The 14,383-nt window shown below is 43.7% G+C and overlaps 1 protein-coding gene across 4 annotated transcripts in view; it reads right to left on the reverse strand.

Annotated features, from left to right (window-relative positions):
• Nucleotides 1-14,383, reverse strand: part of LOC1270912 (alpha-mannosidase 2) — a 190,355-nt gene that overhangs the window by 45,503 nt on the left and 130,469 nt on the right. The window contains exon 3 of one of the 4 annotated variants that reach the window (XM_061651709.1): nucleotides 12,342-12,500. The exons of the other annotated variants lie outside the window; for them this stretch is intronic. The gene's annotated coding sequence lies outside the window, so the exon portion shown is untranslated. The remainder of the gene's footprint in view (nucleotides 1-12,341; nucleotides 12,501-14,383) is intronic. 4 annotated transcript variants of the gene reach the window in all.

The following is a 14,383-nucleotide window of genomic DNA, read 5'->3' on the forward strand; positions in this document are numbered from 1 at the left end:
CGACAATAATGTTGGAAGCTGTTTGTTTTAAAACCATAGTATCAACCCAGTTTACTACTTATCGTAAGAGCATCTTGGTTAACATGGTGCAATGTATCTTACTTTAGTTTTCTGCAAGAATAAATGCTCGCTAATTCGATTGCACTTGTCACATTCTATTGAAGGATGTGCCAACGCAATGGCAGTGTTCACTAATGGAGTTCACCTAGAACGACAAATGGCCACCATTTCTCTTCCTACGTCTCACACCCATCGCATCGATTGTGTTAGCAGGTCATGGGATAATGAAAATAAATTTTCATTTAAAAACAAATTATGTTTCATCCAAGCACTTGCCCTTTTGGTCCGTTAACCTAAGGCTGGCAAAAAAGGTCCGCCCTTTTTCCTCGCACCGCACCGAACAAATCGCCATCACCGATCGAGGACGAACTTTGGATCGTTCTCTACTAGGGATTCTTTTCTTGTTTTGCCGCTAGCCGGGCTTTTGCCGCTGGCAGGCCGGACGACCAGGCGCGGGGGCATAATTACTCCCGCTTGGATGAATTATAATTAGATTTTGTCTTCCGAGATTGAGTCCTGTACGCGAAGGCTCGGGCCGGGTCAACAGCAGAGTTTTTCACCGCTATCGCAGCAGGAGATCGAAGCCGAGGGCGTAAAGAAAGTGCTGTGCCCAAGCCGGAGGAACTTTTCTACACGGGTTCGTACACATTCGCTCACGTTGGATTGTTCACCACACGCCATGCAAACAAGGGATGGATGTGTAGGTGAAACGAAGCAGCAAACTTTACCTTCAGACGGCGACGTTCGATTTTATTTTCTTCACATCGCAATTGGTACTAAGGACCAGACACGCACAGTGGGCGAAGGACGAGCTGCAGGCAAGTAAAACACCTGCTGATTCCTTGAACACTCGGTGACACTGTTCCTCACGACCAGTTTGACGTCATTGTGCATTTTCCTGGCCTTTTTGTTGGTGACAGGTAGGCGGTCAGTGCCAATAAGATGCATTTGAAACTCCCTAGCAGCCTCCTCCCAGTCACTCACACTGACATTCGTTACATTTGGCACGAGACGCAACAACACGCAAGTGGTAGTGTGCAAGTGACCTGCGATGATAAACATTCGTCATCGCATATAGCAGCTCTTCCTTGTCGCCGTAGCGCGGAGCTGGTGGTTTCGGTTGTGAGATGCTGTGCATCAGCTTGCACCGCCGATCGCATCACACGTCCAGCAGTTGGGCGCGACAAACAACCACGATGACACCGGGCAGTAGTATGTGATTTACTTTGGTTCGGTGCCAAATTGAAATTTGTTCCCCCGAGACAGCTCCGTAGACGTATCCTGGGACCATATGCACATCTGCGCTAGTCCTTTACATAAGATTGCATGCGTGCGTGCGCGCGCGCTCGCGACTCTAACGACAGCCCCAAGAAACACGCGACAAGAAGTGTGCCAAAAGATGGGCCAACCTTCGGGACAGCCGATTGGGGCGAGATGTTACACACAACCGACCATCTCAACCGTCTCGGTTAGCTCGGTAAATGGAAGCATCATTGCCCGTCTGGTAGACTATGTTTGGCCACAGAAAGGTCATCGGGTTTGGGAGCAGGTGCATCAAGCGCATTACTGTAGCAATCGATGTAAATGTGCTGGTGTTTTGTTTTGTTTTGCATTGCTATGCGAGATTGTTTTGCTGATTTTAAATGGCAAAATGTGCTTAGAAACAAAATTCGAAATACTCGGTGTGGTTGAACATTGCGACCATCATGTTAATGGTGTTGACGAAGCTCGCTCGATAAAATGATGCTCTTTGGAGGGAGCTAACATTCTCATCAAAATAAACCAACGCTAAAACCACCAAGAGACTAAAATAATGAAAACACATTAAAACTCGCACAGAAGTCGAAAATAAGCAAAACAGAAAAGGTCGAAAAGGGTCCGTAATGCTAATCCATGGCAGTGGAAGTCATTTCAGACATACCCTCTTACTCTGAAATGAAATCAAAACAAACACACACACACACATAGGCACAATCACCAGGCTGGGCGTCCTAAGCTCGTGTTGGAATGATAAGGCATAATCAGGATATTATGCTTCGGCTTACTTGGTCTACGTCCCAGTTTCCAGCACGCTCAGAATTGATGAGTAAGGAGTAAATTCAGAAAACTCTTCAATATTCTCGCCCTACTTCCGAAACCAAAAACACTTTCCGGAGTTTGTGAACGAACTCATTGCATACCGGTCACGGAGTACGGTGTGTGCCGGAATGAGCTCTGGCTGTACCACAAGGGACAGCGACGTTTAGACTGGATAGGGGAGGTCGCCCGAAGTAGTGGCAGACGGTCGGCCGGACGGCCTAAATGGCGTAAGCGTATATAAGTAGATTGGGAAATTCTACGCTACGTTTCCTAACAGGTTCACCACTCGCTCACCTGGGCGGCAGCGGCCGGGCTGTGCCGGTGGTAGAAGAGGTGTACACCCAATCCGATACGTCCAACAACGCTCATAAAAGTCATCGGGAAAGATAAATCCAGAAAGCAGAGCATCACACCGAAAAGATGACACATGTTTCGTTGGTGCGTAACGCGTTTCTTTTTTCTCCTTCCCAATGGGTGTTCCCCCTCTTGACGCATGGGTGTTGTATGGCGTCGCCTCCAATATCCGTCTCTTCCCTTTTATCCAACGGTGAGTGTTGATGATGATGAGAAACAGAAGAAGTTAGCATAAGAACTAATTCGTCCGTTGACGACGAGCGTCGACACGCGTTCGGCGACGCTGCCTCAATGCTGCTGTCAAGCTAAAGCGAGGGACCGAAGCAAGGGGGTTCCGCCAGCACTCCCTTTTGACCGGAGAGCATTGGGTTAGAGTGTGGAGGTGAAGTGAGTTCCCTCCCGTCCTGTTGGTTTCATGCTGCCGAACCTCTAATATTAGCCGTTTTGCTATTTTTGGCTTAATGTTGTTGTTTAGTTTTCGTACACGGTGCGATGGCGCTATTTCCATCGCAAAGTGAGGGGTTTTTTTTTTACTCTGGCGTGGAAAACATGACGAACGAGGAAGCTGAATGGCAACATAAGGGAAACTTTTACACATCTTACACATTTCGGAACAAGGTAAGAAAATGAGTTGTATGTTTATGTTGTCTGTATATGGATCTGGCTCAAAATGGGACAAGATTTGTTCTGGGAGTTTTATTAGCTTTCGTTTTGAACTGTATTTATTTAATTAATTAATTTATTTATACTGAATACTGAATATTGAATACTGAAAATAAACACAAAAAATAATGATACATAAAAACATATTTTCATCTTTTGTCAATTTTTCAGACTAAACAAACAATACCAGAAGCATCAATACATTCCCTAGGTTTTTTCCATTTACAACAATGAACATAATCATCGGAATATTAACAGAAAAAATTCAAATGAATGTTTCTAGTGAAGTTTCTAATGAAACATAAATTTCGTCATTTTGGATCAGTATATCATCAAAAGAAAACATTTCACAAAATTTAAGCTACTCTTTCAATTACATTCTCAAATAGTTGTTGCATTGTTTTATTCCGCGTAAGAATCTGGAAGAAAAATAATCCTAAAATCTAGCTGCACTTTTGCAAATGTTAACATTTCGCTTCCCTTTAGGTGGTATTGTATCATTATGGTAGTAGTTACAAGGATGGAAAACATATGGGATCATCACGCGACGACGAAGCCCGCCAGCCAGGTGAAGCGATGGATACAAATAGAGGAAGGAAATGATACCATGCCCCAGTGCTCTACAGTGTTTTGTTTGTTTTCTTTCTGGCAAAACACACTTTTTACTGCCTTGAGTCGTATTGCCACAGTTTCTGTGTGGAGCTCGTGGAACTGGTGGAACAAGCACGACGTACCATTGTTTATGCTACACTTCATCTCAATGGTACACGGTAGTTCCATCTGCAGCGCTGTAGAGACGCGAATGTTACAGTACAGACAGTTGAAGAGCATTTGCTTTCGCGTGCGGTAATTGCGGTAGCATAGATACAAGGTCAAACAAGCTGCGGAAAGGTCTCAGCATTGTTGAGCATTTGCTTTTGCTCTGTCTCTTTTTACTGTTCATGTGCATTGGTGAGCAGCATTTTTTTCTTTCGTGGGGAGTTAAGTTATGTTCAAACATGTGCGACTACACATGAAGTATCAATGAAGAGAAAGGGAAAAAGAGGGAGGGAATGAGAGAGGCGTATTAAAATGGAAAAGCACGTGAAATTACCCTCCAACACATTTCCATTACCAATATGGTCAAACATAAAATGCACTTTTTCTGCGCAATGTCCAAATTCAAATGGAACATCCTTAGTCCAGTCTTAACTGACGATCATTACCGAGCAATTGGATTAAATCGGTCATGCAATTAACTCATGAAACAAACAGACGTTCGCCGGTTTGCTAGTTCCTATGCCAGGGACGGAATCTCGGATGTCTAAAGCCGTACAGCGGACATTGTGCACCAAAAGCAGAGCGACACACACACACGCGCGCATACTATAAATTCTTCACTCATCAGGCGCTACCACGAGAGCATGTTACGTTTCACGAAACTTTGCTTCTTCTGCAGCCCAGCAGATGGAGGACCTGCAGCGACAGCCGATGAAAAGTGTTGCCAGAAAAGTAGTTCCACTAGTCGGTTTGGCGATTGTTTCACCGAGCGAAAACCACTTCACCAACCACCACAGTGAGAAAAGCGAAAAAGCAACGAAGAGCCACAATGTGAGGGCGTTGGTGGTGGTTAGAGGGTTGACTTTTGGTTGACCCAGTCGCCACTAGAGTGGCAAGCCACCGGGAAACGGACGAAAGCCATGCCTTCCCCCTCCAGCAGGCCTTGATTCCATTCGGTAGAGCAAATAATAGCAACCGGACCTCGCTTTCACCGAAGCGGTCTATAAATTATTCTACAACATTCACACTTGGTCCGTAACCGACGACAGATTCTTGCCGGTTTGTGTGGGAGCGAAAACAAAAACAGCCAAAAAGTTTGTGACAGGATTCGATGCTACCCTCAACCTCAGGATGGCGAATAAAAACAAAAAATAAAACACTGCTAAAGAAGTTGAACAAGTTTTCAAAGCATTCTGGTGGTGGGGACCGTGTTCAGACATTTATAAAGATCTACCACATCGCAATGTCGCAGTGTCGTAAGCAATGCGCAGGTGAGCACTGTAGGCACCAACAACAAGGCTTCTGATCCTGATCTGGATGAAAAGTGCGGCAAAAGCAAAACGATGTCGTCGGTCAGCGACTGTGTGCAGCTGTACCGTCTCGGGGAATCGTCCCGAATTGCGCTCGATTGAGGTGATATGACCTAAGGGTGAACTCGCTTGTTTTGTCCCCCATTCCGCTGAAAACGGACAGTAGCTGGTCGGGTGGTGGCACTGGCGAGATGAATATTGTGCAGTGTTGTGAGCGAGAAGGTTAGGATGATATCCATTATCATCGGGTAGCATTGGATTGGACGGAGCTGGTGCGAAAGATTCGACACGATGGCCACGCAACGATCGCAATTGAAATGAAAACAGACAAAAGGCCTGAAATGCAACGCAGCCAACCGCGAAGAATGTGTGATGCGCTTGGAGGAGATGGGAGCGCAAGGGCCAACAGGATTGGCAGCATTGGCCAGGATGACAAACTTTGATCACCAACCAATCCTCACCCCAAATTGCACCAGTGCGTACGCATGCTGCATACGCACGTTTGGCAACCTGCAACCACCATTGATGTGCGCCCGGTGGCAATGATGTGATCACCATTGACAGCTATATATATATCGAGGCTGCTCGATTGTATCGTGTATCGCTGCTCCCGGGGGCATCCATTGGAGAGAGGCTGCTACTGCTGCTTCTTTTGCCGTTTGAGGTGCTACCCGATGCTTTTGATGAGTGCGTTGTCAACCGTGTTTGCCAATCGTGTGTTCGCATGTGTGTGTGTGTTTGTGCATGTAGAACAACCGGGGCCAAAAAGGCTGAGCATGTTGATTACTCTGAAAAATGTCAGTAGCAATTTCGGGAATTTTCGACTGTTTCGTGTCGTTGGAACGCTGGTTGTCTTGTTGTACGGCATGTTTTTTGTCCAGCGTTAACATGTGTGTGTATGTGTGTGTATGTTTCTCGTTTGGAGCCCTTTTTTGCTTCCTTACAATTGATGCTGTCTGCATTCGCGTAGGCTTTCTCGGAAAAACTCGGAACCGCGTGATACAAGACGAACGATGCGATTCCTATGCAGTGAGTGTGGCGAGTGGCGCAGGGGGGCAAACAAGCAAACGAGAGACGACATTGTGCACCACACGCGGAAGCCCAATTTGAGCGAAGCCCAGCTCAACTTCCCAAACAAAGAAGACAAATTACCGTCAAAAGGGACCGATGCTGCTGTGGCGAGGGCAAACAAGGGCCACCGTTGGGCATGATTCGCACGAAAGAACGCAAACCCAACTGCAGCGGAATGCAGGAACGATCGCCTCATTCCTGTCCCATGTCACCAATAAATAGGATTGGCTGGAAGGGAACAGCGAGGAGAAAAAGGAAGAGCAACAAACAACAGTCAACTATCTAGCAACCGATGGGAGGTGGCGTGTGCTGGCATCGCACAAACGCTTGACGTTGCGGCACATGTGTTGGGAAGTAAATCGTGCGATTGAGAAAGAAAACCTGTGCAAAAGTAAACCGGAAAAAGCTAATTTTTTTCGCAGTTTTCTCCCTTAATACTACAATTTATGGCGATTTTGCATGAGACAAGTCTTGTTCTAGGTTTTTGATTTAACAACGTTGGTTACATTGACAATGGGGTCTTTCACGATACTAGTCAGCTTTTCTATGGAGTTTGACAGTTGGCGGCTGAAATCATGTCAACACTCCATACAACACCACACACAAACAAAACTAGGCTGCGATTTTCAGTCTAGATTATTTTAGCCTCAAAGCTAGAATTAGATTCGAGTACCTGCTCGAAAAATGTCAAAACAATGTCAAAAAGTTCGTATTTTCATTTAGTCCAAAGTGCATTCAGATGATGAAATCTAGTATCAAAGTGTATGTAACCCGTGTAGTCTCACAGCCTGCTTTTATAACCAAATTTGAAAGTCACTTTTTAACAGGACGGGTGAAAACGTTTGCTCAAACAGGCTTTCTGGTAACTTGACGAATACATAAAATATTCTTAAAATCTTCTTTATAAGCAGAAGCGATAAAATTCTACCTTCTAAGTACATACACCTCGGGATAAGCCCACTTGTATATAATACTCACTTTAATAGCTGCTCGAACGCTACTGTATAATGCAAACACTTGACAGGCTGAAATTTCAGCTTTCAATCTTAACAGGAAAAAGGGCCCAATCTTGGTTACATATCAAACCTACGGCTTTCAAAAGAAACATAATGAGCATAGGTCAAACACGTTTAGTTTCTTTCGCGTAGACATAACTTTTCATCACACTATACCTGGTGACTGGCCATCAGCATCATTCCATTACACTCCAAATACTAGAACAGACCTGTCTGCAACACAAATCTGGATAGATAAACGATGCTTCAGTTAATATCAAATATCTTATTACCAGTTAATAGGAAATACCTTATCAGGAAGAATGTATCAGATGTTTATAATTATATTGTGTTGCGTCTGACATTCATATCCTGTACTATGGTATTTTAAATAGAAAAAATGTTTAAAATAAACGAAACCTCGTCTGATTTAGGCTCAAAGCTTCTATTATCATCCCAGTTCGGCAAAGGAAGATGCAAAACTATTTCTCCACATCCCGTTAATGTGGCCCAAACTAAATCGTAAGCGGCTCACGGGTACCAGAAAGTTGACCCCTCGATACTCCGTTTCTTCGACGCGTCGATACCGATGTTGGTCGGTGCAGAACGAGTTGCCCTGACGATACGTCCGGTTGTTACGGCCAAGCATTTTTAATTTGTTTCACCGAAGTGTACCGCGCTGGAAAATGTGTATGCCAAAGTTATGCGCTTATTTGTGTTGTCTTGCCAATGCTCGCGCCATTGCCGCACGGCGTTTCCCCTCGGGAAGGGCCGAATTGGATTGGATGGATGGTTCATGAGGATGTGATGGTATTTTCGTTTCCCGGAGTCTCATCTCGGGCCACCGCATTTCGAAACAAACTCCTTCCGTGCGAGAATCGCCTAGCGATGCCCCAAGTGGTGCTGCTGCTGGACTCGTTGAAGTTCTATTTCCTTTGGAAAATTGTCCCACTGATCCTAGCCCCCCCAGAGCTGTGTCATACCGGCTAGAACTCGGTGAACTTTCGCCACGGAGTAGTAGTGCCTTCGCTTGTAAGAAAGATGGAACAAAGAATAGCTCAAAGAAGGTAAAGTACGGACAAGGATTTTAATTTGCATATCATTTTCAGTCGACCAAAGTCGGACCGTACCGTGCCGACGGAAGCAAGTTTAAATTTCGTCTTAAAATGATGATCCCAGCACGTGGTGAGCCCGTGAGATGGGTTTCGGCTTCCTTTTTTTAGTTTTTCTTTTATATGTAAGAGTTTGTCGTTTTCAAGTGGTTTCGTTGGATTTGGAAACTGATCTTTTGCAATATTATCATTTCATTCTTTCTTTCTTCAATACTTCATGAGAGACGTCACTCGCTAGAACATTATTCCTTTCCGCACTCAACTTTGTAGCACACTTGACAAAGTGAACTATATTATTTATTCGACTGTCAGCGCAAGTGTGTCAAAGGGTTTGGCGGGATAAAAAATATTACTAACGAAATCATTGCTGAATTGTACGTACAAACGTGAAATAGAAACGTCACTCGGCACAAACAATATAGCCTTCGCAAAGACACCGTCAGTGGAAAACCCTTTTTCATACAAACGAAGTCGAAAAGGCGAATTGTATGAAATTTTCATTCTCTAGTCTACCGGTAGACACTTTACCCCTTTTTCAAATTTAGATCAAATGTTTACTAGCTTTAGGTGAAATGAAACTCCCCCACCAAAGGAATGGCAAGGATCACACAGTCGTTCCTAGTGCTATCGGCCTTGGCTTGCAAAAGCAGAATGACGATTTTTTGAAGAGTTCTTGATGGTCCGCCTTTATGGAAAACTACGCCGAAAGTCCAAACAGCGAAACGAGGAGAGGTAGCATCAAGTCAGGATTGGTTTTTCGAGTCAAAATCCTACCGACTGGATTGGAACAATGCCACTGAAAGGCGAATGTCACGTGCCGCACACTTTAGCAGGTAAAGCAACGCAAGATTTGACTGCAGTGAAACTTCAACGCTAAGGTATTTCTATCCTCACACACTCCCTCCTCGTACCACATCCGGGAGTTGGGAGGGAGGAACACACCGAACAATTCAACCGGTGGCAGACGACGACGCAGGAAACGACAGCAAGATTATGGTAAAAGTCGGATCAATTCCGTTCGGCACTGCTTGCTTTGGAAACTGACTTTTAACTACTTTTGCTTGATGCACAACGAGAAAGGTAACTTCGGATACGTACACAAGCGAGCATTGGAGCAAAAAAAGGTAACTCCCGATCTCTTTCCTTCCCCTTCTAAGATGATGATTGATGCAAAGCAAATTTTATCATTTCGAATATTTGCCGATATGAGAATTGATTTGGGAAAAGGGGATTTCCTCGTGTGCTGTGCGTTGCTTACGCTCCCACACGAACTGCGTGTGGTGTCTGGGGAATGCTTTCCAGAAACCGGCAAACCGTTTTCTATCCCCGAAATGGAAGGGAAAATCGTTCGTTGCGAAGTGAGACGCGCGTATGATTGATAAATTCCGACATTCTTCAAAGCTTTCCCCAAAACGGTGCTTCACTTTTTGGTGAGCATTCCCTTCCCATCCACCCGACCCGTGTGCTGTGCTGCGTCCACTGTTAACGTTGGCAGACTGTGGCATGCCGTTGTAGATTTATGAGATCTTGGGATGCATATTTTGTTTTCGGATCGCTTTATCTAATAAAGTAGATCGCTTTACCGCAAAAGGAAAATACTTTTCTTTTGAGGAGCAAATATGTTGTGATGGCAAATGTTCGCCGTGCAGGCCTCTCGAGCGAAAAGGGAGACAGCAGGTACTTTTGGGGCTGGTTGTTTTCTTATTGACTCATATCTTAAGTAGATACTTATAAGCGAGTTGAGAAGATACTTGCCGTCTAGCTTTGCAAAGCGTATGTTTGCAGAGTGTACGCCACATCTGTTTGGTACATGTTTTATGCGCACGATTTAGGCATTCTGTCTTCCAATTTACAGCATTCTCAAGAGATTTATCTACTTCTCTTGCAAAACATCAGAGCCATTCCTCACCAAGCGGTAACTGATGCGGTGGTTTGTGTGAAAATATTACCAAGAATCATCTGAATAACGGATTTAAATCGCTCCCTTACGTGTATTGTAACTTAATAATTCAGCACTTCTGCGGGTGCAATGAAATCGCTATAAATTAACCAGGTAGGCAAGGGGATTGCGTTTTAAGTCCCCACATGAAAGATCATGTTCTCGCGTGGTATGAGAAACATTGTCCGGCGAGAGATTCTATTCATAACACAAAAAAAAAACAGTCGGCTTTACCGTGTCGATCCGACGAAAGGTCAAACGCTACTGTTCATGCAGCAGCTTCCTGCTAAAGCCGCGCTGGGGCTACTACCTCAACAAAGAAGAGTATGTGCACATACATAAATTTAATCCACACCGCACCGCAAACGAAATATTGCCATCGATGGACAATCGTCCGTCAAGAGGAAAACGCTTGCAAGTGCTCCCACGTACATGCCATTGTTCTATACTGAATACAGGAGCTCACACACATACCCACATACACTAATCCTTACATCCTTCGAGTTCCATTCATTTGCCGGTCCACTGGTCGGCAGATTCCACCGGGAACCATCGGGGACCAGCTGTGGCCCAATGGACTTTCTCCACCGGGGCAGCTGTTTCTAATTCCATGCCATAAATAAACACATTCACCACATCGCTTCGGTCGCTCGATAGCTTTGCATGCTGAAAGTATGCATGAGATAAATGACCACCGAACGCCGGACTCTGCCGCTAGGTAGCGAGTTCGTCCACTTCAATTGAATTGACTGTGCAATTTCTTTTACAGCGCTCGCCCGCCGGAATCGGCCCCGCCGGTAACAATATTTTAAATTCAGAGGATTAAATTTACATCGATTAATTAAAATTTTATCCGATTTGAATTTCAATTCTAACCTCACCGCTGGAACCTAGACTCGTGAAGAAAACGATTTCTACCGGGGTGGCACTTTTGGGAACAGCATTCAAATGTCCTTTGTCTTTGGTGGCAATGCCGGAAGAGAATCATAAGCTGCCTACCGGAGGCGCAGCCAGATGTTGATATCTCGCGTGGAGAACGTTTGGAATGTAAAGAATTAAACATGAACAATTTTTTCCACAATTGAAAAGGTGGGAACAGCTTTTGGTGAGAATAACGGCACCATGGGTACCGGACCTGGAGGGTTGAAAAGTTTTGTTAAAATTCCACGACAATGAACATTGCCAGCAAGTATGTGCATCTTGCAATGATAGTCATTTTGCACACAGCATGCTCACAGGTGTATCTGGCGAGAAAAGGATTATGGTTTGTTATCTGCCGAGTCGCTTTTTAACCGAGCAGTGCCAAATCAGAAGGTTTGGCAAGTCCCAGCACGTGAGTGAATTTACCGGAAGGATAATATTTTCATATGCTTGCTCATAGACGACTATTCAAACGGAACGAATTATTGACAGCTGCTAGGAAGTATATCAAAACATCACAACTGTATTTATAGCTGCGCGTGAACGAGACGTGATTGCTGTGACAGGATAGAACGAAAACAAATTTCAATCATCTTTCCAGTTTTTTTTGCCAGCCACTTATCGCAAAATTTACGGAAAAGGGATATCTCCTTTTCCTTTGACGTTTGCTTTCCTAGAACCTAGCAATATTGTTGCTAGCTGACATTGAACGACGTGTTTACGGAAATGTGGGATTTTTACCGGTCTGAGAAAATATCAGTTTACCTTTACTTTTGAGGGCAGAAATGGAAAGCATATTGGAAAAAAAATCGGTAGATTTCAGTACTTTGTTGCAATAGAAGTGTAGTCATAACATTAATTCGTGGAAAATTGACATAACATTTTCTTGTTGTGTACGTTATTCAACGATATACGTACGATTGCGCAATCTGTTGTAAGGATAATCTGTTGCTGAGTTACTGTCATCAGCAACGTGAAGCAAAATGTTTTGATCATTAGCTCTCCTTGGCCATATTTGGTATACATCCTAGGGAGATTTGTATAAGTACGTAATATTTAAATTTTCTTTAATACCTACGCGCAGAGAGCTGTTCCAAAATGGGGGAAAAACTGTGCTGAATATGTGTCTGTGTCTGTGAGTTGATTTTGTTTGTGTGTTTTTATTTCGCCAAACTTCCCACCGAGGTCGAATCAGTTTTGCATAAACTCCAATTCCTTTGCGGTAGCACGTTCGCGGCTAGATTGAAATATAACGAAAATTGATGATGATGTGCACGGGATGGAAAATGGAGTAAACAAAAAAAAAATGTAAAAAAGAAAAGAAAGCAAGACGATCCAGAAACCAAAAACGATATTCCCCGATCGTGCAGCAGTGGTAAGCAAAATAATATTGAAAATGAAAACAGGCGAGCGAAAAGGAAAAAGATAAACAGAGCATTTTCCACAGGACCTTTGTTTGGACGCGTGTCCCTCCGCCCTGGCTGGGAAGCGTGACGAAAGCAAAGTTTTTAGTGGTGTGTACACGAGAACGCCACGGTCCACGCTAGACGGCGCTCGTCACGGCCATGATGAGTTAAGCGAGAAAGAGAAAGACCCTTTCGGGGCGTATTTTGTTTGGGGAAGGAGGAAGGAGACGGCGTGGATTGGACGTCGAAATGAATTTCCGTAGATGCGAAGGTCCCATATTGCTGTGGCGCGGGAGTCTAACACTACTCTTTTCCCATATTCTACGCCACCGGCAGGTAAACAGATTTATTTTCCAGTTAATTTATACCGCTTTTCTTTGGCGATTGTGAGACAACACTTGGCAGTCAGTCACCAGGATCACTTGCTATAATGCTCCCCAAGGGTTTGACGTATATGCGCAGTGTAGGAAATGGCGCAGCACCGGTACCAGATGAATGGAAAGCGGGAAGATAATTCTGATGAATTGATTCGTTTTTGTTTCAGTATGTAGTTGGAGGTTTGGGAACGTGCCGTGACCATGAATTTGAACAAACTCATCAATTACTTTGAGAAATTTGGGTGTAATGTTCAGTCTATTTAGAAAGTTCCAAAAAATATCGAGAAGATAATGCAGCAACGCATACAAGCCATAGAATGCCGATACAAACGCATAACTACTTTCACAAACTTACATTTTCATGGTAACAATTGGTTCATGATATTTGCATCTTGATTTACTATTTCAGAATACTTTACAATTTTCAAATATCAAAGCACCAACGCGATATTGATATTGCGATATCAATTTAACAGAGTTCCGCAACGTCACTGAATGTTCTTGAACCAATAAATACAACGAGCGATTTCAAATATTTTAATCATTTTGTTTGCCCAACAATCCAACACTCATCGTTCATGGTGGTGGTATGTATAAACATACTTAACGAGCATTTTCGTTCTGGTTTTAGGCACGTTACCAGTTCGTTTGGTATTCAGTATTGTTATTCTACAGAAACAGAAACGTTTGCTAATCAAGCTTAAATTGATTAGTAACGTACTTTGTATACCAGGCGTGAAGTACGCTGTTCTACAGTGCTTCAAATATTATTTCATCTTGTATTAAACATAGTATAAATAATATAATGTGGTATTCAAACAATAGCTGTTGATGTGAAACAATATTTTTGTTTTTTGGCTAAATGACCCACAAGCCCATGTCGGCCTATACAGGATTTTAAGGCTTTGTCTCGTCGAATAAATCACCAGACCGACTTGAAACGAAAAAATATACTTCAAATAATCTTATAATGTCACTAATGTAGAAACTACAACACAAGTTTAAAAAAAGATTAAATACATGCATAGCAACATTTTGCAACACCTTTGTTACACTATCTACACTAGATATCTGGGCTAGACGAAAATCGTGCGAAATAATTCACCATCAAGTGATAAATAGTCAATCGTTTGCTGTTGAGTTTTGCTCAATTACATCCCCAACACCTTGCTTGCTTTCAACGTGTAAAATGAGCGCATATATAGCAAAAACCACCCCAAGAATCAGTTCAAAAGCGTCAGGTTGTGCTTGGTGAGTGCGCTCCTACCGCTAGGACGTGATTGAAAGGTGTCGATAGAGTGCTGCATTTGAATATGAGAGCATCACACACACTAACA

The sequence above is a fragment of the Anopheles gambiae genome, chromosome 2, assembly GCF_943734735.2.
Source record: "Anopheles gambiae chromosome 2, idAnoGambNW_F1_1, whole genome shotgun sequence".
NCBI lineage: Eukaryota > Metazoa > Arthropoda > Insecta > Diptera > Culicidae > Anopheles > Anopheles gambiae.